The sequence below is a fragment of the Helicoverpa zea genome, chromosome 21 (genome assembly GCF_022581195.2).
Source record: "Helicoverpa zea isolate HzStark_Cry1AcR chromosome 21, ilHelZeax1.1, whole genome shotgun sequence".
Lineage (NCBI taxonomy): Eukaryota > Metazoa > Arthropoda > Insecta > Lepidoptera > Noctuidae > Helicoverpa > Helicoverpa zea.
The window spans coordinates 8564079-8588354 of NC_061472.1; the positions used below are offsets into that span (position 1 = coordinate 8564079).

General features: G+C 34.4%; 1 protein-coding gene across 1 annotated transcript in view; it reads right to left on the bottom strand.

Moving 5' to 3' along the window:
• The window catches only part of LOC124640877 (F-box/LRR-repeat protein 7), a 90433-nt gene extending 83794 nt beyond the window's left edge, over positions 1-6639 (bottom strand). The window contains exon 1 of the mRNA XM_047178833.1: positions 6214-6639. The gene's annotated coding sequence lies outside the window, so the exon portion shown is untranslated. The remainder of the gene's footprint in view (positions 1-6213) is intronic.
• Between the last annotated feature and the right edge of the window lie 17637 nt (positions 6640-24276).

Sequence of the window (24276 nt, forward strand, 5' to 3'; positions counted from 1 at the left end):
TGTCTTGTTCAAACCATTGATGACATAGCAGGGTGTCGGGAAAGCTATAGATAGCATGGAATTAATCAACTAACTAGTCCAGTAATCATAAATACGATTGAACATGGATACTGTTTGTAAGCAATTTTCTGGTTAAGGGAAATTTTGTTGCATTTCCCTTGAGAACCTTTTAAGTACTAATTTAATCTAGCTTGTGGCAATTTTATCGCCGTGATGTTATACAAAACTATAACAATTTATCCAGGTTGTGGTAATTTTATTAAATAAAACAAAACAAAGTACAATTCTAATATGTGTTTTTACTCATTTCCAATCGGATCATTAACTACTCACTAAGTTCAAGCTAACAAACAAGCTATTTAGCTGAACATAAAATACTAGTACCTATAGATAAATATTAAATTAAAATACGGATAAACACTGTAAAATATCAATGTGCTGTGAATAGAAACAAGTCTTCCTTTCAAGTCTAAGAAATTTTAAGTAAGAACAAACTGTAATATATCAATCAGCTACGAATAGAAATATCTTCCTTCCACGTCTAGACATTAATAGCCTTACTACAAAAACTTTAAGAACTGTTTTACACTTGTCTAAAAAAATGTGGCTCCAAAATGAACCTTATGTCAACGTCATAATTTGACATTTTTTTAGACAAGTCTTAAACTGACGTTAAAAAGTTTTTGTGGTAAGACGGTAAGAATCAAGAAGAGACGCCAAAACAATGAAAGGTCATGGTCACTTTTGAAGTCCAGACATTAGAGACAGCTTACTTACTTAAGTGGACGTGTTTGGACAGCTGGCACGCCTGTTTCTTTTAACTTTTTGCAAAGAAACAAAGAAGGCTATACAGATTAAGGTTTTTTAAAGCATTTTAGATTAACGGAGTGAATAATATTTTAACTGTATTTACATGTTTCTCTCTAAAAGTCGTGAAAATTGGCACTGTTTTGTATTGCAATAAAAACTGAAGGGAATAAAAAAAACCTGTATCAGAAACTGTGTTCATTATGTTTCCTAGATCCAATGTGTTAATGTGAACAATTAATCTTCCTATTAGAATGTCTGCCCTTATTCTAATTATTTTTAGCGTCTTTGTGTTCTTTGTCTAATTTTATCTCACAAGTGTCCTTCTTTTCAGTCATTATGTCACTCTTCAATATCTCTCAACTTATTTCTCACATATGTACAGGCGTCTCTTACTAACCACCAGTCAAATACAAACCAAAGATTAATATCAGTTTACCACAAAGTTTCTCTAAACCAAGTTCAATCCCACATCATTAAACTCAGTTCACATCAAAGTTAGCAAAGAACTAAACGAGGTTAACTAGCTTCGGACATAAAATGACAGGTGATCACCACAGTAATTAAACTGGTTAAAGCTAAGAACTAAGTAAGTAATCACAGATTAATTAGCACGTAGGTACCCTGATTTCCGTGGTCATAACTCTTCGGTAACTACAGTTAAATGATTGGTGAAATCCGCTGCTGTCGTTGTAGGATGACAAATCTTGTGTTACGCCTTTAGAAACTAGATTATGAGAACTTCAATTTGTTATAATTCCTTCCTTTTGTGTGTAAGTACAATTAGAAATTTATTATTTATTTATTTATGAGAGTCGGAAGCCGGGGTGGACTAATGGTTAGAACACCAGCCTCTCAATTACAAGAGTTCGGGTTCGATTCCAGTTCAGGTTAGTACCAAATAGAGCTTGAAAAAGGACATACGCTACTTTTTATTCGGTTGCGAAAAGTATTGCCATTGGGGCATAGGTAGTTGAACCATACTAATATTTTACAGAGGAAAACATGTATTTTTGGTTGTTGGTTTGTAAACTCTAAAACTAATGGACCGATTTCAAAAATTCTTTCACCATTGTAAAGCTACATTAATTGCATATAGGGCTGCCATCCGTCCGGGTTTCCCCGGATTTGTCCTCGTTTGGAGGCCGTCCGGGGGCCGTCCGGGCGGGGTTTCAAGAAGTGTCCGGGGAAAACCCGGACACTTTTCATGAAAGAAGCACCTCATTGAATTTAAGTATATGTTAATAGTAAACGGATTACAAATTAGGTATTATATTGTTTTAAAAAAATCGTACTCGTTCGGGGAAAAAATGCGATTTATGCCAAATGTCCGGGTTTTTTTAAATGTTTGTCCGGGTTTGACGAAATTCGAGATGGCAGCCCTAATTGCATATAACATAGGCTATGGTTTATCCCGGTATGGTCAGTAGTTTCTACGGGACGCAAGTAAAACCTTTGGGAAACAGCTAGTCGAGAATAAAGTTACAGTAAATAAACGATTTCTACAAACGCCATCACTATGTAAGACACATTGGCGTTACTTAATGTCAAAGTGATTGAGTGCGCGCCCAAACAATCGTGTTTTGTTTTAATTTGTTCGGCAAATTCACACGGCCTTGAATTGTTTCCTTTGCCCGATTTATGGAGCAGGCTAGACAGTTTACGATGTAGTTTTTATGCGCGTGGGTAATTTTTGATTGGTATATATGTAGACAGTGTACATACTAGACGAATCATTTTAATTGTATTACTTATTAGCTTACCTATTAAAAAAAAAAACTAACTCAGGGTTATAAGTATAGACTATATGAATATTCATCAAAGTATGTTTTTTATTCGCTCCTGATTCCTGATATTTGGGTAAATATTTATTTTTATTTCACTTCTTCTTCTTGCAGAATAAAAGTTGCAATAAATTATTTTACAGCTTGAAGATTGCTTGCTTATTATGTGTGTGTATTTTTTCGTACTTACCTACCAAAAAATGCACACAGTAATGAAAACAAAGACCTTCACACACAAGGACTTCAGAAGCTTTATCTCAAAAATAAGCCCACGACAAACAGATACCCCGAATCCGATTTCCAGATTAGACAGCATCACAGCATGTAAGTCAAGTTTCCTGCCAGAAAGTGTGCGAGGCGTATATTTGTGAGCGATAAACTGCGACAGGCTCCCCAACTACAATACCGTTATATCGCCTGTGGGTGTACCATAGCACCTTAACCCTTGCGATTCAGTTCCGTGAAAATTGCAATGATTGGAGGAAAATGCAAAAAAAAAATACATGGTAATAAAAACAGGGATGATTAAGAGGTTTTGTCTCAAAAATATTTTTATTTACTTCTACTTTATGTACTATGTAATATGGCAGACTTGACGCCGTAAGCGTTCTCTGCCAGTCTACCTAAGTGGTGGTGAAAAGTAGAGGTGGTAGGTGCAATATACTTACCTTTCACAGAAACAAAAGCCCACGAAAAATTGATACCCCAAATCCAATTTCCAGATCAGATTCTATATTGTATTTTAGATTTCCAGATTTTATTTGTGAGCGATGAACTGCGACAGGCTCCCCGACTACAATACCGTTACATCGCCTGTGGGTGTACAATAGTAGTTAACTCTTGCGTTTCAGCTCTTAAGTTACTTACGTCATAATGTTTCAGTTTCGTGAAAATTGTGATGATTATGGTAAAAAAAACAGATTTATTATTATTTTTGTCACCTATGGTGTCATTCCCTTTTAGTCATATACAATACTTCATAGGTTGCTTCATAATAAAACGTTGTAAACTCAAATTCTCTTATTCCATTTCAAATATAAGACAAGTTAACAGCTGAGTACAGGTGGTGATGTAAATGATTTTAAGGAACAGGAGGTCCCCAGGATGGCACTCATTACTCAATCTTATCCATTACTTCATAAAACCTATTTACATGGAGCCGAAACTTGAAGAAATAGAAAGCTTAAAGTTGAAAAATAACGTTTAGTATATTGTCAAGTACAGAAGTCTAAAATACTCAATCGAGATAAGATTTTATAAAACGCTAGCTCTAAAGAGAGTGAAAATTATGGTAAAGAGATATTTTTAATGTTTCCCACAGGACTAGCGAAACAGCCAGTAACAACTAGCAACAAATAAATTACAAGCACATTCTATGTAAGTATGATCAAGTCGTGGTGGTCCAACTATGGAACAAACCTTTTTTAATAGTTAAGGCTCAGCCTATACGGGCAAGAGAACATGATAAATGACTGATTCTTGATCTAAATGTGTTCATTTTATCCTCAGATTAATATGCGAACCTATTCAAGTCGTTAATTGGATTTTAATAACCAGAACCTAAGCGCTTAACTGAGAACAACTCTATCCTTGCAAATTCAAGCCACTTTCAACTTTGTGTCAATCAAGATAAAGTGCAAAGTTACAAATGCAAGATTGTGATAGTAATTGCAAGTCGGTTTATACTGGCCATATATAGTGCAGTTTATATACATTTCATATTTATATATTCAATTTGCCGTACAGCACAGGAGACCTAGTTACAGGACTATATTTTAAACGTTTAATGCACTCTTGCGCAACTTAAGTACCAAATAAAGTGGCGAGTTAGTGTAGATTTGTATAGCAACAGTAAAGCGAGATAAAGGACATTTGGCTTGTAGAAGATATTATGTCTAATTTATTTGTTAGAGCTTTTGGTCTCAAGGAAACAAACGCTGGAAGGTAATGGACACCATTTCTTAGTCCGCATTGTGGCACGATAACGGAGCACGAATCTCAATATACCACTGTCAGAATGTAATTCTCATTTATTTATTTCAATTTAGATTTTTGGAATAATACATAAAATCATTCTGGAATAGAATGGAAAATTAATAACCTGTCATATTTGTGACATAAAGTAAATCATCATCATACTCCTGCCCTGATCCCAATAAATTATATTTGAGATTCCACTTCTAATGTCATCTCAAGAGTAACAGTTCTTTCCAACAATATGAGCTTTCACACAATCCATCTAGCATTTATTTGGTTGTCCATTTAAATTCGTCAATTTTCAGTAAGCTTACGAATTTGAAAGCTACACAATTAGCTCAGTGTTTGCTATATGTTTATCAATTCCCTTTACCTATAAAGAAGCTACGTATGTATATAGGTACATCGAAGTCAACATCTCTAAAGTCACCTTCTGCTTGACTAGGTTCCTAGATCATGAAATGTTCTGAATTCTTGTTTACCTATTTATAGAAATAGATTAACTAAGGGAATATGCTTGACTATAGCCTTGTTTCCGAGATGACAATGCTTTTCCAATCCCTTCGGTATGCAGTTTTTTTTTTTTATTTTTTTTTAACGACGTCAAAAATCATCAAATGTGGGTTAGCAGCGGTGAGGGAGTATCAGACTCTTACTGACTAAAAACCATCGTGTTCCGTCAAAGGCCTTTTATGTACCAGGGCCGCGGTATCTCTTTCGAACAACCGGCAGCCCCGGCAGGCACGGTATGCAGATTTAAATGAACAAGGATGACCAAGAATGTGGTTGGCAACATTTAACAATGAAAAATGTTTGTTGGTGGTTATGTCAACTGTTCTTAAGACATTTTTTTTTGTTTTTTGGGGCTTGGAAATCATCGAGTGATCCCTTCCACTGTTGGCGAAAAAGAAGGCAGCGTCAATACATTAGTGACTAAAGCCTACCCTCGTTCATTCTGGAGTCCTTCTTGACCCATGGCCGCTTCTTAGATAACCAACAGGCTATTCTTGAGCCTAAGATTCTCATTTCTTGATTGCAGTTTGTTTATTATACTCGTAGAAAAAGTTCCTCAATAGAAGGACAGAGATGAGAGATTTTTTTTTTTGAGACCTTATAACATTATAATATTAGAAAACCACTTTCTCCATCAAGAATGAAACAAAGCCTCTAGGCTTTTGGTGATTTGACCTGTTCCAAATACATATTACGACCAATACGATTCATTAAACTCTTAATTCATTTCCAATCTCATTTCAATATTTTTACCATTGACCGTATTGGATAGGGAAGAAGAATTTCTTTTGTGACATTTATTGGTTTGAGCCTAGAACAAACATAGCTTTTGGACTATTCGTGCAAACTTTTTGAGATCTTTGGTGCCCTTTGTATTTTGAGGCTAAAACCTACGATAATTATGGCTTATTTGTTGCATGTGTTGAGAAAAACTGCAGGATAAAACAGAAGATTCCTACATTTACAGTTACTTATGTCTCGCGATAAAGACCTATAAGTCAACTTGAAATGTCTCACACACAGGCTTGAAGTTGGTAACATAACGTCGACTCTGAATCAAAGTTGTTTAGAAAGTGTATTCCTAAGTTAAATATAACTTAAGTAACGACTAAGTCATGCAAATGAGGCTTACCTATACACTGGTCCTCTTTTTCCTCACAGATTTAACGTAGAAAATGTTTTCCCACATTTTCAACTGGAGTCAAATCCTTCCATATCCAACACGAGGGGGTATCAATCACTAAACTCACAAGCACTCATAGTTTCACTTAACACAAACTTAATTAAACCTCAACTTGAACCAACTTAACCGAAACTTAACACGTCGGAACCGGGATGACAATGTTCGTAGCACTATGACAACTTTCAAGTACCACTTAACTGTTGCGACACTGTAACTCGTTACGATACAAGGTGGGACGTTTTAAGTAAGTATTTTCGATAATTTTCAATAAATATGTCAAAATAATTTGACGTGTGAAGTTATAAGGGGTCCCTATAAAGCGTTTGATGACCTCTAAAGTTGCCTTACAACTGAGTGTTGAATGCAAAGCGCACGGTTTCTCCAGCGCGCGCGCAGCTCGGTATGCGGCCGTGTCGCTGTGTGCGTGCGTAGGGACGCGACAACACGCACACATGCAAACGCAGGCTGCACGGTTTTTGTCGATGTCCACGGGGCAAGTAACCTTAGCAGAATAGCGTTGTAGCTCGAGAATTGACGAAGGTATTTTTATGGTTTTTCTAAATATGGGTAATATTATTGACACGTTTTGTGACGTGACGGTCTGTTTAATATGAAAGTTAAGTTTAATTTACAAATTGTCGTGGTTAAAATCAGATGTCAATGGAAAATACTTAAATATTTGATAACAATATGCTGTTTTTCATGGCCGATTTAGCGGACTGATGATTGAACTATTTGTTTTTCTTTATTTCAATAAACGATTATTACTTTTCTTGGCCTCTGCAGTAGATACGTATTTAGAAATATCGTTTAAAGAAAAAATATTTCATAAAAATCTTGAACAAAAAGTTGCTACACAAATAAGCTAAAGTTTCCAAGTTGCAACGCTGCGGCACTCCGCCAAAGTTTTTCTGAAAGCTGCTGGTCGATGTCCCGCTAGTGAGACTTGAGCTTCGTCTCCATTCTCTCTCGCACTTCGCATTAACAGTACATTAGAGGGAGACAGCCATACTTCTTATGACGCGCTATAAATTTGCAAAACTTGAAGCGGCCTTACTACGATAATATTGATGGTAAGAGTTACGGTCGCTTAGGTATAACCCGGCCGAATTTAAAAGGTCCTTTTGATAGGAGAATTTGTTTGGTAGGAAGGGTCATTATTTTTGTTTGGGTTAGCGATAATATTTTTCGTTGGTTTATATGGATACCGGGTTGATTGGTTCGAATATAAGTCTATTGAACAGTTTCGATCAGTTAAAGACTATTTTTTGTTAGATAATCTAATTATGAATTGGTATGTAGATATTGAAGTCAGTGTGTTGTATAAAGTTCTGTCGTAGACATTTTGTTTTACCAACAAAAAATATGTAAATGGGACATGTAATGTAATTTACATTACTTAAATTATTATAATGAGAATTGTTGTTTTGTCATGTTTTACAACAACAATTGACAATGTAAAACAAAATATTGTTTTATCAAACTTTTCAGACGTTTTATTTCTTCAAAACTTAAATTCACATATTTGTCTATCCATCAGTTCTGAGATAACTTCCTGGAAATACTTGTTTTTAGATATTTTTTAACACACCCTAAACTAACCGAACGTCACATACCTATTCATTTAAAATTCTTAAACTCTTTTGCCCAAACCATATGAGCTGTTTCTAAACCTAAACCCTAAAGAGGTCTTTATTGAGAAAACCTCTAATCAACTATCAGCCTAGCCTTAAGCGTCATTCAAGTCATTCACTAACAACAGACATCAGCCGAACAGACTCATAGCAATTTGTTAAGCCGAACATTTAAATAAAAACTCTTACGCAATCTAATGTAACTGTTTATTTTTTTGACAACAAAACCTGTATAGATTTATACTAATCTGTATACCTCAACATAAGTATATACTAATGTTAAAATGTGGTTTTGTGAGCTTGTTCATAATAATATCTGGATCTTATAAGTGTTTGTGAGTGTCACATGATATTTTATATTCGCTGTGATGTTCAAAAGTCTGAACTGATGGAGATGAAACTTGTCACAGATAAAGGTAGTGCCTTAGAGAAAAACATAGGCTACTTTTTATACGGGTGATAGGAGAAAAAATGCTATTGGGACGAGACTAAAACCGCAGGTCAGTAAATTGCCGTCCGAACTTTTAATTTTCAATTTTCTGGATTCTACATAGTTCTAAGATCTACTTAAGTGAATTCGAATTGAAAAGCTAGTGATACACAACGTTTTTTTTTTTCAAAATCATCGCGTTGGACAAGATATGCTATTAGATAATAAACACACAATGAGAATTTTATTTAAGTTTTTCTGTTTGTAATTGTCGAGTTAGATAATATCACCTTTGGGCTATTTAAAGAATGAAATTATACACTACGTTATGCCTGTGGCTTCAAGTGGACTTGAGAATTGAATGAAGTCTAGATACTTACTTACATGGATCTATAATACATATGTATGTGAAACCTGTATTATTTTCTACTCCTTTTAGGTCCACTTGGTCCACTGATTTAACCTATTTGGCACAAACTTTGCTTTTTGTAAATAATGTATTTATTCCCCTTTCTGTTTGCCATGTATTGTATCAATCATATATTTTCTCCATTTTTCAGCATTGATGGCTAATAAGTATGTGTTAACATTTCACTAGTCGAATCGTATTGCTGATTCAGCAATTTCCTTGCACTTCGTGTCCATATCATGACGTAAAGTTCATAAAGTTTTTTTGTCTTAAAAAGTGGCCGATGACGTCACGTTACTCGTACAACACACTAATAAAATTACCCGACCAGCCGGGTGCAGTCAGGTGAGGTATGTAGCCAAACCGGGATTGCATACCAGTCCAACAGTCAATGGGCTCTGAAATTCAATTAGAAACAAGACAGACATATTTCACTATTTTAATAGCTCGTATTATATAGCGTTATTCATTATCATAAAATATAATTACTTCTCTTTACACGTCGCTCTCTACATGGGCTTCCTAATTACTCTTACGGCGTAGTTGTAAATCGAAAAGGGAATTGTCTTTCCCATTAAACTGGGTTTCATGGAGAGTTATGGCCAAACCAAAACTTTACCGGCCAATAATTTCCTTAGGTAGACAGACACACCATATCTGTCATAGAAATAACCAAGTAATTGATTTTCGAAGCAGTTATTAATCATCAAAATCCTAAAATTGATACAAAATATTATTTTATGAACCTCTTGATGATACTTTCGATGAATAATAATAAAATGCTGTGTGACATTCCTCCAATAGCTTCATCTCTTTCTTACACACGTGTAGAGGAACGTTAGAGTGAGACAACGATATCGAAGGAAGCACTCCCTTATCGTTCATTCCAGGAATAACTTTCCCATAGATTGTGATGGCAGAGAGGTTATGCATTTGGAATGCAAAAAGTACGACTCATTTTATATGGAGTGGTCATATATCATAATTTGACCATAACGAGTTGCGGTAATGATATGATTGTAGGGTTATTTAAAATGACTATTTAATGAATGTTTATTTTATTTAATGTATGGTTAATTGTGTAAAAGAAACTATAACGGTTTGAAGGTGCAATTGACGTAGTGGTAAACAGTTGTCTGTGACATTATGCGTTTCGTGACCAATTGTAGTTCGTTGACTTGAATTAGATTTTTTTTTTAGGTGAATTAATGAATTTTAGTAACAAATACTTGGTGAAAAAATTATGCCTTCTTCATTAAAAAAAAGGTGTTAGTGTATAATAAATATAGAAAAAAGACTATTAATCTAACTTCTGTACATGCATCATAAAACTGAAAACTGTATAAATGCTGTTGTTATGGTTATTTCTCTCCACATAAAAAATATTGCGAGTTGAAGTACCTATTAGCTTTTTCGTGATTATTGCTTTTTATTGACGACTAGCTTCCGCTCGCGGCTTCGCCCGCGTGGTGTGTTAATAAAAAGTAGCCTATGTGTCAATCCAGAGTACCCACCTATCTACATACCAAAATTCAACCAAATCGGTTCAGCCGTTTTTGCGTGAAAGAATAACAACCATACATTCGCACAAACTTTCACATCTATAATATTAGTAGGATTATAATATTAGTAGGATATAACAATTTAAAATAGCTTTCTCAATAAAAAATATACTTTATAGGGTGTGTATGAATAAAATAAAGAACAGCCAGAAGAAAGTAGAAAATCATGAAGTTAGACAATCTTAGGTAAAAGTAAGCTTACAATTTTATTTTACACTAACCGTTTTCCCGCTCGAGAACGATTTTTCGTAGTTTTTAATTTAATGGATGCCTCTTTTTCCCAAATATTAAAATAAACAAATAAATAAAAAAATAAAAATGTTTTTTATTGGCATAAAAAATATAATACAATTACAAAGGAAGCCCTGAATATTGAAATGTCCAAACGGCCGAATTTGTAACATATCAAGCTTTGTATTTAATAATATATGTGTAACTATATATCTGTAGACCAGTGTAGCCAGGAAATAAAAGTATTTAGAATGTGTGTGTGTGTGGTGTCCCGACATTATTATTATATTAAACGTAAAGTTACGTAAACACCCTACTGGTCTTAAATCCTCAGTTTTCCCGTTCCCTTCAAAGAAAATGAACGTGGATATAATAATTCCTATTAATATTAATGTAACATAATCCTTTACTTCGTCTGAATAATACGTCCCAGTCAATTTGTTTCGGAACAGCTGTTTAGAAATTATAATTCTTCTTCGCGTTTCAATGATTAGAATTTTCATTCTCATTCAGGTATTTAATAGGGATGTTAATGCGTTGATTCAATAGTGATGTTAATATGAGTTGTTAAGTTATAGCTAGACGAGCTGAATGTTAAGACTGGTTTTATAATTTAAGTTCGAAATAGGAAGTACAATTTTGTGAATGCGAGTGTTTTTTTTTTTGTTCTTTAAAAAGCTTTTCCTAGTATATTTAAGTGTCTGTAGCGTGATGTTTAATAATGGCTTGTCAAATATATGTTTTGGTTTCTTACAAAAATGAAATTTTAATCGCAAGAACAGTACATTTTCTAACACAAAAGAACTATAAGTAAATAAAAAAATTCAACACCAATCAAGTACAGCTCGACTAGATCACATATTTACGAATAAACCATAGAAATATAACAGCGTCCATCCCGCCAATTGTCAAAAGGGAAAAAGTTCTAGAAGCTTCCATTGTCCGGCTGCACGGCACAGCTTATGACGATATTAACACACAAAGTGATAGCGTGTCAGACTCGCGCCATTTATCAGACAATCCCAGACTATTGACTGTCTTCTTTTTATTACTTGTAACAGGAGAACCCAATTACAACTGACTCATGAATTATTCTGGTCATTGGACTTTAAGGAAATCCTAAAGAAAATAATAGATAATTAATCCTTCAAATATTATAAACGCGGTCTGTATAGAAGTATGATTGTTACCTGGTAGGTTAGTTATATGCGAGAATAACAAATACACATACATCATATAGGCTACCTTTTAACCATGTATAAAAGTTGGAACATGGATGAAACCGTGAGAGTTATTGACTTTAATCCTACACCCAATTTCAAAATTATGTTTACCGAAAAATGCCCTTTAAAAAAGCTATGCACGTATATCCATCTTAATTCCTTGTCCACATCCACGCACCTTAATTCATCAAAATTGATGCAGCCATTTTGCAACAAGAACATAACAATCAAACATAGTCTCATTCCCTATTTTTTTTTTAAGATAAGGTTACATAACCTTACATACAATATTATTCATAGATACAGTATGTTTTTTATTTGTGTCGAATAAACATAAATTATAACGACATTTTATGACTTTTGTAAAATTATTACACGGAGTGTTAGGTTTGTATTGTTCAAGTAGCCCGTAAAATATAATAATGTCTACCGAAGAGAAACATCGTAATCGTAAAAATGTAAAGATACTTTCTGTAAGATGAACTTTATTGTTTTGCGGGGTAGGAAGAAGATGAGGATGAAAACTAGAATAAAAAAATTTCTATCAACTTCAGTAGAATTGTTAAAGATGTGTTTTCAAACTATATAAAAATATATATACTTATAGAAGTTGTGAGATTATTACTCTATGCCTATATAGAATTTTCAATAAAAGTGCAAAAAAGAACTAAAATCTCAACCTCCAAATATTTTCAGGGAATCAAACCCAAAGCCATTAGCACATTCCACCTCCGTACCATAAGCATCTAATTTATGGACATACTCACAGCTACACACTGAAATAACGATCCGCAATGGATAAATAACAAAAAACTCAGTCAAAATAAATCAACGTTTATCGATAATCTACAACATCGATTGAATCGAAATGCGTATCGATAGGGAACGGTACCCGTTTCGGCCACAGATTGTTTAGAATACAGAGGCTGCATATTTTTGTCGAAAGGTAAGGGTGTCTTCAAACTACTGGGATGCATTTTGCGGCTAATTGAAAAGCAACCTTATTGTAATGTTGCGAAGGTTGATTATCGCTTATTCGCAGGTATCGTTGAGGCAATATTGGTTTAGTACGAGGGATGGATAGGAAAGGTCTGTGAGTACAGAATTCTGAGTTTGTCTGGTTACTGGGGTTTTAGGGTTGTTCGAAAGGGTTTTCATGAGCCTAGAACATCAGAAACACGATTTGGTGTTATTATGTAAGTTCAGAGTGAGATGAGTAATTTCATGAATGATAAAAAAAATATTTACTTAGCAGAACAAACTTTAATTTACAGTGGCCTGTATGGAATAACATCTTTCAAAATTTTACTAATTTCCTACTTATTTATTACAGTTGCTCTCTATGTATGAATTATGATATGGTTTGAACACGATGTTCTTCTTTTTACATTAGGTACACAAAAAAAAATTAAACATTTTCAACATTTTTTAAACTAAAGACTACCCTCACTTCCCACGAAAAACTCCTACAACAAATCCTTTACATGTGTGCGTACATTGTAAGGCCTACAGTAAGCCAATACTCGCTCACATTATCTGTGGAGCTTCATTACTTGGATGACGTCACGGCCCGCTCCCAATCGTTAACCTAATTAAAACATTCTCCAGGTTCGATTATCTGCTGCACCGATACATGTATTATGCACTTTTTGTATGGTTTTGCGAGATTGTATGTGTATGTATAAGTGTGTATAGGAGGGAATTATTGTTAAGAGTTTTGATGTTCTGTAATTTTTTTTTTAGATTATTTTTGGGGTTGCTTGACGTCATATTGTATGTATTGTAGATGAAGTACTGATGTAATAATCAGGGATAATGAGGATTTCCTTAGAATGTAACAGGATGGGATGATAAATTTAATGCACCCTTTACCCTACTTTATAACTAGCATTATCTAATTAATTATGATATTTTTATTCGTTTTTTACATTTCTCCCATGTTTGCATAAGGAGCACCAAAATGCACAGCTACGAGTTTCACCGGACCAATTTTTTTAATTGTTGAAACTTTTTGTGTGATATGAAACTCTGGTACCAATTAATTCTTTTTTGGACGTTCCCCTTAATAATTGTAAATAACGCAATAATGAGATAAATTACAACTTAATAAATACTGTGTTAATTATTTTGTAATTCATTTAATTGTTCTTATCGAAATGTGATCAAAGATTGTTATCTGAGCAGTTTCCGTTTATCTCGCAGGGATAGGTTTTTATACATAGAGAATTTTATTTAATTTGTCAATTAAAAGTTATAAAATACATAATTACAAAACCATGTAGGTACGAATAACTTAATTGACACAATTAATTTTTATTAGAAAATATTAAATTCTTAGTACAAGACTACATCAAACTGTTATTAGCATTTACACTGAATAGCTTTTAAAATAACTCGACAACAATAAAAATCTATTAACATCATGAATAAGAAAAAAACAGGTAGCTCATAAAAAAATAACATGCTGTAGATTTCAATAAATTATTTATTTTTTAAAACTACAAGGTACAAGTTAAAAAAGCTTTAAAAAACGGCAGCGCGTTGATGTCTTTTACATGGAGCGTAACAAAATTGTAGTTCTCATACAAACAATGTGTAGTTTTTGTACTAACATTTTACATAGTCTAGCCTCAATTTATTACTTAATTCCAAGGTAATATTTATTACCTCAAACATTTATTTTATTGACTGTTTTATGTTATTTTCGTGGCTTAATTAGCTCTGGTTTTACTTTAATCCATTTACAATTGTAATATGTATTTTAATAAAGTAAACCTAGATTTGTAAAATAATTTATTAATAAAATTTTTGACTCTTGAAATGGTATTTATTTTTATTTAAAATTTTCTAACCGAATCCTATTTTTTTTAGTTCAAATTAAAAATTACAAAAAAGCCTAAACATTTTTTCTTTAATGTGTTAAATTAAGCAAAAGCAAAGAACGTGTGTGTATTCGCCCACTCAACTCGTAAAAGTCGATTGAGCCAATTCAGAATACGCTTAATGTGAAGCGTGGGCGACGTATCATTTGTTAGTGAACTGCACTTTTGCAATACCTGTGCAATCTGTGTGATATGGGCCTTAAATGTCACGTGTCTTCGGCATTTCTAGTAATTAATGACTGTCTTGTAAGAGGCTCTATTGTTCATATAAATCACGAACTGGACAGGTAAATCGAGTATTAGTTGCAATTACAAAAAAGTCGCGCTTTGAAATGCCTTAATCTATTAGGGATTTCATTTTGCGGGGTCCACTAAAAGCAATGAAAATGGTCTATGAAGAAAAAGTTTAAGAACTTCTTTGCTATATTTTGCTATATTTGCTTTCTTTTTACCCGGTGGCAGGAAGTAATCAGTGTAAAATAAAATCTCCGTAACTCATTCTCACATCGAATTAAGAAGCACAGCCTTTCAAATTCAATTTATTCGCAGAAATACCTCAAAATACCTCATGACTTTTGTGTCTAAAATACATACCTCGATATTTGCATATCCACTTCCAACAAACAATTAGCATACAACAATACAGGTAAAAAACCTTTCTCATTGTGCTGCGGAATCCAAAAAAATCACGTCTACAGAACCCGTCTATTGTTGACATCATTATTATGTATTGTCTACCCTCGAGGGTGACAATTATAGAGAGTCCTGTTCAAACAATACCGAACAATAAACAAAAGGGAACTAACTAATGTTTTGTGGAAATTAAAAACGGCTGTGGTTTCGTGATATTGTGTCTCTTGGTCTTATTTTTATGTCGCCCATAGACTAAAGTTAGCCTATGCAACAGGCTAACTTTCGCTTCAATGAATAGGCTATGTAATATTTTCTTATATAATACATACTTCTTCAAATCGTTCACGTAGATCCTGAAATTAGATCGTTCAAACAAACGCGTGACTCATTTCAATAAAGACATCAATGAGTAATGACCCCCCCCCCCCCTTAACTTCACCATGATTCAAATGACAAGATGTGATTAGGATTTGAATTCACTAGTCCTCAGGACACATGTAACTTTCATGAATTTTTTGAGACACATATTATATGTAAGTACATAATAATCAATCAATTACAAGCATTTAGTAAATGGCAACCACAAACCATACTCATTAACCTTTCAACCGCCATCAATCCCTAAAACCATTGCTTTCTAAAGCTCATTACCACAACCGCTACCAAATGGCCACAGACTAAAATGATAAGTACATACTTATGGAATTACTAGCCGATTTCCCGCGGTTTCACCCACGTCCTGGGAGAATTACTGCTCTTAGCGGGATAAAATATAACCTATGTTAATCGGGAAAAGTGTTGCTATCCAACAATGAAAAAAATGTCAAACCTAACCGATTTAGTAGAGTAGTTTCAGAGACTTTACAACAGGGTACAAACAACAACAAAAAAATCCTTATCATACATATAAGTATTATAGAATAAATAGGGATAAAAGCAGACGAATGATGATGAAGATATTGGACCTACATATTTCTAACTTAAGTCCCACCGAAGCTTCTATTGGCATTAAACTTAACTTTCTCAATAGATACACAAAAATGTCGGAGCCGCCCGGAGCGCTTTTGTTTTATGCAATTGTTTAGTTGCATAACTGGTCGACTTGCGCTTATAACAATGCAACAACTGGTATTTTACACACAGCCTTTAGGATCAGAGAACATTCGCTTGTAATAGATACTCTTATTAAATAAGTTGAATTTTCACAAGTGCCATACTATAATAGGTATCATTTTGGTGTGTTAGACTGGAGCTACTAGAAGCCGATCCCTACATAGTTGTGAAAAAGGCTAAGCAGATGGTAATTTCGTGTATTTTCTCGTATAAAAGAACCATGACACATAACCACTTTTACTAATAAGAAAGCACTTTTAAAAACTTATTTTAATGTAGCACTCAATTGCTTTTGTAACGAAGTGGTAGCAAAAATCTCATTTAACATATAAAAGTTATTTATCTTTAGCTCTGGTACTAACACTCGCGTCATCACTCAGTTTGTGACTTCGTAGCATTGATTGTAGGGAGTTACCTTTTGTAAAATTATCGCCCTATTCCACTTCACACTACCAGCGAAGCTCCTACATTTCAGACCCCGTATGCCCCCTAGCTCAGTACTCCGTAGGTACGGGCGCCAACCAATGACCCACTGAGAGAGTTATTTATATCGCACCGCAGATATTTCACATTGTTACGTTCAACAGTACCAGCGGTCCACAATGGGCACTACAACATTATTAAGCATATACTTATTCAATTTGCCTGATATGGCTTTAAGATCTTGTTTGAGTCTGTGTTGTAACACCTTTAACGCGATTGTGAGATTCTCTGATTCTTGGGCAGTTTGCGTATGTGAACATTGTAGGATTTATAGAGGAGATTCTAGTCTAAAGTGTTGTGGTCGTATTTGATAAGGTTTATGTTCTATGTGTTTGTGGACTACTGCAAAGATATGATGATATGTAACTTAGGCTATAGTCTGTCTTAGCCTATGTGTAGTACCTATGTAAAAATATGGAACACATATGTATCTTCAGCCCGCGCTTTCAATTTTTTTTTTTTTCAAAATACTTGTCATCAAAGTTAACAGTTCTTGACTGGAAATTACTGAAATCATATAATTTTAGAAAAAACTTAACCAAGCAGACGGAAAATATAAAAAATAATGAATTTAAAGCAAAAATCCTTCACAAAATAAAAACTGTTCTGTTGAAACTAAAACCTTTAAGAAATTAACCATTAGGACACATAAATCGTAAATATTACCCACCAACTACGTCCGAATAATTTTAAAATGCATTAATTACAAATACCAAGTTTGAAGTTGCCTACAATTAACATAAAATTGCCAATTCAAATGCCTATCTCGGCAAAAAAGCCCGCAATTTAAAATATCGTCGACAATCCTTAAAATTTCATATAATCATGTAAGCAGAGAAATATTTGAGATGTCAGAAACTTTGTGACATGTCAGAAATGTTTATAATTGAGCGTGCGAGCGATTAGTTACAATTAGTTGGAAATGAGTGTCTCAGAAGTGGCGCCGTGTGAGGTACGACTATTAGCTTACGCTATGCACGTTATGTTTCAAGTATGTCGTGCGGCGGGATTCCGTGTGTACGCGCACCATTGCTAGGCGAGTAGGGAAGGACCAATTTGATAGGACTGAAGGACCAGTGTTTGGTCTGAGGTAATTGCTGTTTTGTCAAGGTTGACTAACAAGAGCGTGTTTAGGATATAATAAACTTAATATATGTGAGCAGGATATTAAAAAAATAAAATCCACACGTTAACATTTCAGTAAAATGATATTTCGATAAAAATTGAGTTTTTTATACATACAATGTATGTACGTTATTTTACCACCAACAGTAAATTAAGATATGGCAGGCTACAGGCAACTTTTAAACCATATTAAAAAACATATGTCTCCTCGTCAAAAAAATACAGCACTTTATACTTACCTATAGCTTATCAATTGATCTCTGTCAGTCACAAATCAAACCAGTATTGACTAGTTACATACGCCACATTCCCAGATGCGTCACTCAGCCATTCGTGCATAACAAACTCGTAAAAATGAGATCAAATCTAATATCTCTCGTACATTGGTTACAAAGCGGCAATGCATTCGATACAAGTCAAAAGTTACCGGCCGTCCAAAAGGATAACATGCTATGTCCCATATGATTGATAACCTCTATAAATGCTACCTTACCACACCCATCTACCGCCAAAATCCCCAAAAATGAACCTTATGTCTATAAGTAGAGAGTTGAAGATATGTGCAAAGTTGTCATGGTAACTCAGTATGGGGTTAGTCAGGAATGTTTTTCTTTAAAATTTGACATGTCCTCTTCGATAGAGATTTAGATAAGATGTCTTTGTGTTACCGAAAGCGATCTAAGTACTTTGTTACCGAGTAGCTTTCGCCTCCTGGTATTTTTGGTCCTAATACGATACTACATTATGGGAGTTAACAAAGTATGTACCTACATACATTACGTACTTGATTTATTAATTGCTAGATGTTTTTCCGCGGTTTCACTTGCGTCCCATGGGAACTACTGCCCGTACGGGGATAACATATTTATGGCGTATGTTACTCGGGAAAAGTGTAGCTTCCCTGCAGTGAATATTTTTTTTCAAATCAGTTTAGTAGTTTCGGAGCCTTTTGACAAACAAAGAAACAAACAAAAAAAATGATCCTTTTATTATATATTTATATTACTATAGAAGTATGGACTTAGAACCAGAGAATAATTACTCCTGAATAATACTGTAAATATCGCTTTTAGGCATGCGTTTCTGTAGTTGTAGATTCGCACGGTAAATGGGCAATTGTGACTTTAAAAGTACCATACATTCAAATAATATTGTGAAAAATACCCGTATCAAAGGACCCAATTGCTAATAAACTACAAAACGACCCGTATTACGCCTTGCACCAATAAAATATTTCCGCGACCACAACAATGCTCCATAATAATACTTACCTATTGTTAAACTCCTGCATAAAGTTAACTGATTTCCGCAGTTTCTCTCACATCCTCATTATTTTGTCTCAACAATTCTACATTTACTATAATATATTCGTCGACTTTCTGGAAAACCAAATGACCAGGGGCCCGATTCTCCCAAGTTAATAATGTCAAAATCGAATAGAAATTGACTCTCAATATGATCGCAATAGCAGTTTTAACCATATCGGGCATTCTACAACTAATATAAGACCAATCGTATTCCAACCAACGACATTCGATTAGTTTGCGATTGGTCTGCTATTTTGGTGATTTTGGTCTATACGGTAGTTTGTTCTACAATCATATTGCAATCGCAAATCATTTGCAGACAAAATGATTCATTATTGAATGACAGAAAAGGATAAAAACGTTTATTTCAAAGAAAAAATAGCGGAATGTCACATACGCTGCAATCGTAATCGAGTCGGGATTGAATCTCAGTCGAACGTGAATCGTATATCGCTTAAGTAAAATTAGGAGAATCGGGCCCCAGATGCTGCTTGAAAATATAAACATGCACTTTGAATGAAACAAAATGACCTTTCGTACCTCCAAATATAATTCGTACCAAGGGGCAATTCCAACACGTTTATTTTATTTTCCAAGTCGATGGAACACCTCAGGAAATCTCTCATATTAAACCCCTAACGAGAGGCCATTTAAAATTCACGTCCACTAAAATACAGGACGAAGCTGAGGCATAAGCCAAAACGCGTCATGTAGCAATGGCAGTAAATAAAATACGCCACACGAATAATAAAGAACAAAATAAAGTCTAATTCTTAAGAACACTTTGTCACTATGTAAATAAGTTTAAAAGTTCCACAAGAATTTGTCAATTTTTTTTTCAAAGCTCTTTCAAAACTTCAATTTACTTGCACGGTTCCAACGAGTTGGTCTCATGGAGAAGAACCGGCTAGAAACTCCGTTGACACTCTTTTCAAAAAAGCATGAGCTCACAATAGTTTTCTTACAGTACAAGTTATCCCTGAGAAAGTTATACAATGTAAGTAATATTTTGTCTACTATTGTGTGTTCATCAACTTGGAATTTTTCTGGGCCGGTCCTGTAGTCCGGATTTAGTTCTTCTGAAAAAGAATCTATCTAGTGGCTTTACGATCTTGGGCCGTTTGTGTTTTACATACATTTTATTGATGTTTGTTCCAAAGCCTTGATATTTGTAAAGGTATTTCTATGGGCGGTAGTTTCTTTCTTCCCCTTCAAATGCGTGACGGCTCGCTGGTTAAGTTTTTTGACCACTGCATCGACTGTCATAGTTAGATAAGGTAAGAGCACCTATTCGAAAGTACTTTTTGCACTTTGAAGAGGCGTCTAAACATTTCTTGCCTAGAGTTTCTTGTGACGCTTTTTAAGCGTTTGAATTCTCCAACAATGTTGGGTGCTGGCGGCCGAAGTTTTTGCCTATTTGTATACAATACTAACCTTTTTGGTATTTACGCCTATCTTTGAATTCTTCATTGAAATCGCCGTTTACAGCAGCTAACTAAAAATTCAAAAATGAGAAATAAAATTAAGATTGAACTTAATATATGGCCCCCATTTCTAAGGACAAATCTACATCTATGCTTGTGTTAGATTTGATACATAATAGAGCAATTTAATGTATTATTTAATTACTGAACTCTCAAGAATAAGTGTAGAAAGCAAGGAATAAAACAAAGGTATAAAAAAATAAATAAAACATTTTCTATGATCAAAATCGAAAATCAAATCGAAATGAAAAATCATTTATTCAAACTTGGCTGCAAAACAGCAGTTTTTGAACGTCAGGAATTTACAATAGACAGCCCCCAAAACGCCCACCCTTCACCACTTCCTATGTGTTTTTGCTGGGAAGAAGAAGTGGTGGAACAAACTCCCCAGCGACACAATTCTGTCTGTATGGTTATAACCCATTAGAACATAAATCATATATTTCATAAAGAAATAATTCTATATGGTACCCAATGTAATACACAGTACAGCATAAATATATCTTAAAGACATGTATAAAGCGATAGATCACTATACATTTTAAACATCAGCACAATAATACATAAAACAACAATTACAATAATCACATCACAGTAAGAAAATATAAATCAGGAAGAATACTTAACTTTCGTGTGTTGTCTACACCTCAACGTCCACCAGAAAAGTGCCATGACTATTTTAAAACATTATTTCGAACAGTCATACTATCCCGCCACAATTGACCAATCACAGACAAGTAAGCTTTATACACAAATAACTAAATTCACAATTGAAATAAACTAATTTAAACACACCCAATCTTATTTAAAACTTATAACGATAATTTTAATATTTATTTTAATCATTAAACATGTAAGATTTTAGAAATAAAATTTAATGAACATAAAACAATTACATAAAGGTACCCTCGTTTTCATGTGCGTTTACAGAGACAGCAAAAATATTCAATAATTTGTCATTTAAAGTTCGTTTACAGAGATAGTTTAAATCAAGAAATATACAATAATCTATATAACACTTGCATATTATTCTGTCACACGAACAGAACATTCGGTACAAAAAAAACTCCTGACAACGCAACGTTACGCCTCAATGGTCACAGACCTCAACTTTGTAAACAGATACGATTTGGTAACGACTGTATTTGAATTCCTCAGTCAATTTATGAACTCCCAGACAATAGTAGCAGTTATGATTACATAAATTTAAGTCGTACAATAAAACCTTATTGTCTTGAATTTCTTTTTATTGCTTTAGTGGTCTAGTGGGTGGTAGGCTGTCTTTTATTTTAAGTGTAGATGAGGGAGCTATCTGGCTGTTGGAACCCCTATTCTGTTTTGTAGGTAATACTTATTCGAATACTGAAATGGGCCCTCAAATAAATCGTTATGGCTGTTTGCTGAGTTTTATGAACTTGTTTGAAAATTCTGAGATATGAAATTCCGAGTTATAAATACTTAGGTAAAGTACTTTAAAATAAAGGTTTCTTTATTTATTTACTTTTATAATATGCTATGTGTGTCTGTCTGTCTGTGGTACCGCAGCTCCTAAACAGATTAATGTCGATGTTTCTGGATTTTCTGCATGTGGTATTCATTTTTTTGGTGAAAATGGGCTTACAACTTTAAATCCTATCCTAAGAACTTAAGTGGGATGCTAGTCGGCTTAAGTAAATAAGCCATTACTTGTACATAAGTAAGTACACGAGACAATTCACCTCATTTTAAGTCGAAGGAAGTACCATAAGTACTTACTAAAATAACATCAAGTTTTTATTGCATATATTTCTCAAGATAAACCACACATATTTGAACTGTACTTGCATATAGCTTAATGCATATCTACAACTTGCAATAAGGATACAGTTTTCATAACAATTTGCATAATTTTCTTCCGTAATAAGGTGGGGCTTAGATTTTATTTAAATACTAGATGTGGCACGCGGATTCGCCCTCGTCCCGATGGATTTGCTGGGATACAATGACAAGGTGAGCAGTTGCATCGACATCCCGGTGAATGGTAAGTAAACACTCATGAGATTTTAGGTATCTTGATAATCAACTTTTCTGGTTTTACCGCATTCTGCAAGTTTTTGACAAATCACCGGCGCAGCGTCCCGGGAAACGTCTTCCCGTACCTGGATAAAATCGAGGAAGGAACCTTCCTGATGGGAAGCTTACATGGCCTTTGTTCTATGTGAAAGAATTATTCAAATAGGCTCAGTAGATCCGGAACCAATTCGATGCAAACAAACAAACAAACAAACAAACGGACAAACAATCAAATCCTTACTCTATGAATATTAGTAAGTAAGTATAGATAACTTAAAGCTTTAACTATGGGAATGTTAGTGGGGCATATCTTATACTTGACATCTACTTACAAGGTTTTACGGCAGTAACAATTGTAATTATGTAGGGACACTCGCAAACTTTCTTGGTAAAGTCTTGCGTATCGCGTAAATTATATTGTTAATGTCGTTAGATGACAAAGCTAGTAAATACTAGGACTAAATTATTGTAATGATTTCTAGGGGTCATCCCAGGTGTTGTTAGTACCTACATAATTATAGCTTCATCTACCGTGTATTATTTACTTTTGAACAGTACCGGTTTATTTAAGAATTGCGATGAAATTATTTGTAGAAGTATCTAACATAAGATAAAATCAATCCTACATTATAAACGCCAAAGTTTGTAAAGATGTGGAGGTATATTTGTTACTCTTTCACGAAAAAACGACTGAAGAGTTTTGATAAAACTTGGCAGTAATATAGCTTATCTAAATATCAGAATAATATATAGGCAACTTTATCCACTTGAGGAAAGTACGCTGGTAAAGCTAGGTAGTAATCAATAAAACTGAGACACAGAATCCAGTCATTAACGAAAGGAAAGACAAAAATTTACATAAAAAGATATAGGTATGTATGCGTCGTAGATACTCAGTACAATATAAAACATAATAATAAAATACAAAAGTCCCTTCATACGCATTCCTTGCCATACTTTTAATTTTAACAGGCGACCATAACTCAGACATCTGACTACCAATGTCCCGATCAATCGACAAAGGCCGGGCTACATCCCTACGCTCATGCATTTCCCGCGCGTCGACGCCCCACCGCGCATGCGCGTCCCGCCACGCCAACTGTCACTTTGACAGCGTATAAAGCAATAAACGCGATGATAAACAACCGCGTTCGGAAAACAAACCGAGCGATTGAAATAAATATGTAATCATTTATTAAGTTATTGCCGTTCGCTGGTATTGTCCGTCCAAACCCGTTCCGTTGAGGCGATAACGAATAGTGTCCGGTTCGGAACAAGTCGAAAGCTCTTTTGAATATAACGGAAGCTTGGACGCTTTCGTGAATACTTGATTTGGTTTTAAATTATTTGAATATTTTCCTTATTCTTCAATCTTTTTTAATAATAATAATAATAAGCCCCGGAGGGCATCTGAGGCGGATGACGGGGAATAGCGACCCCGCGG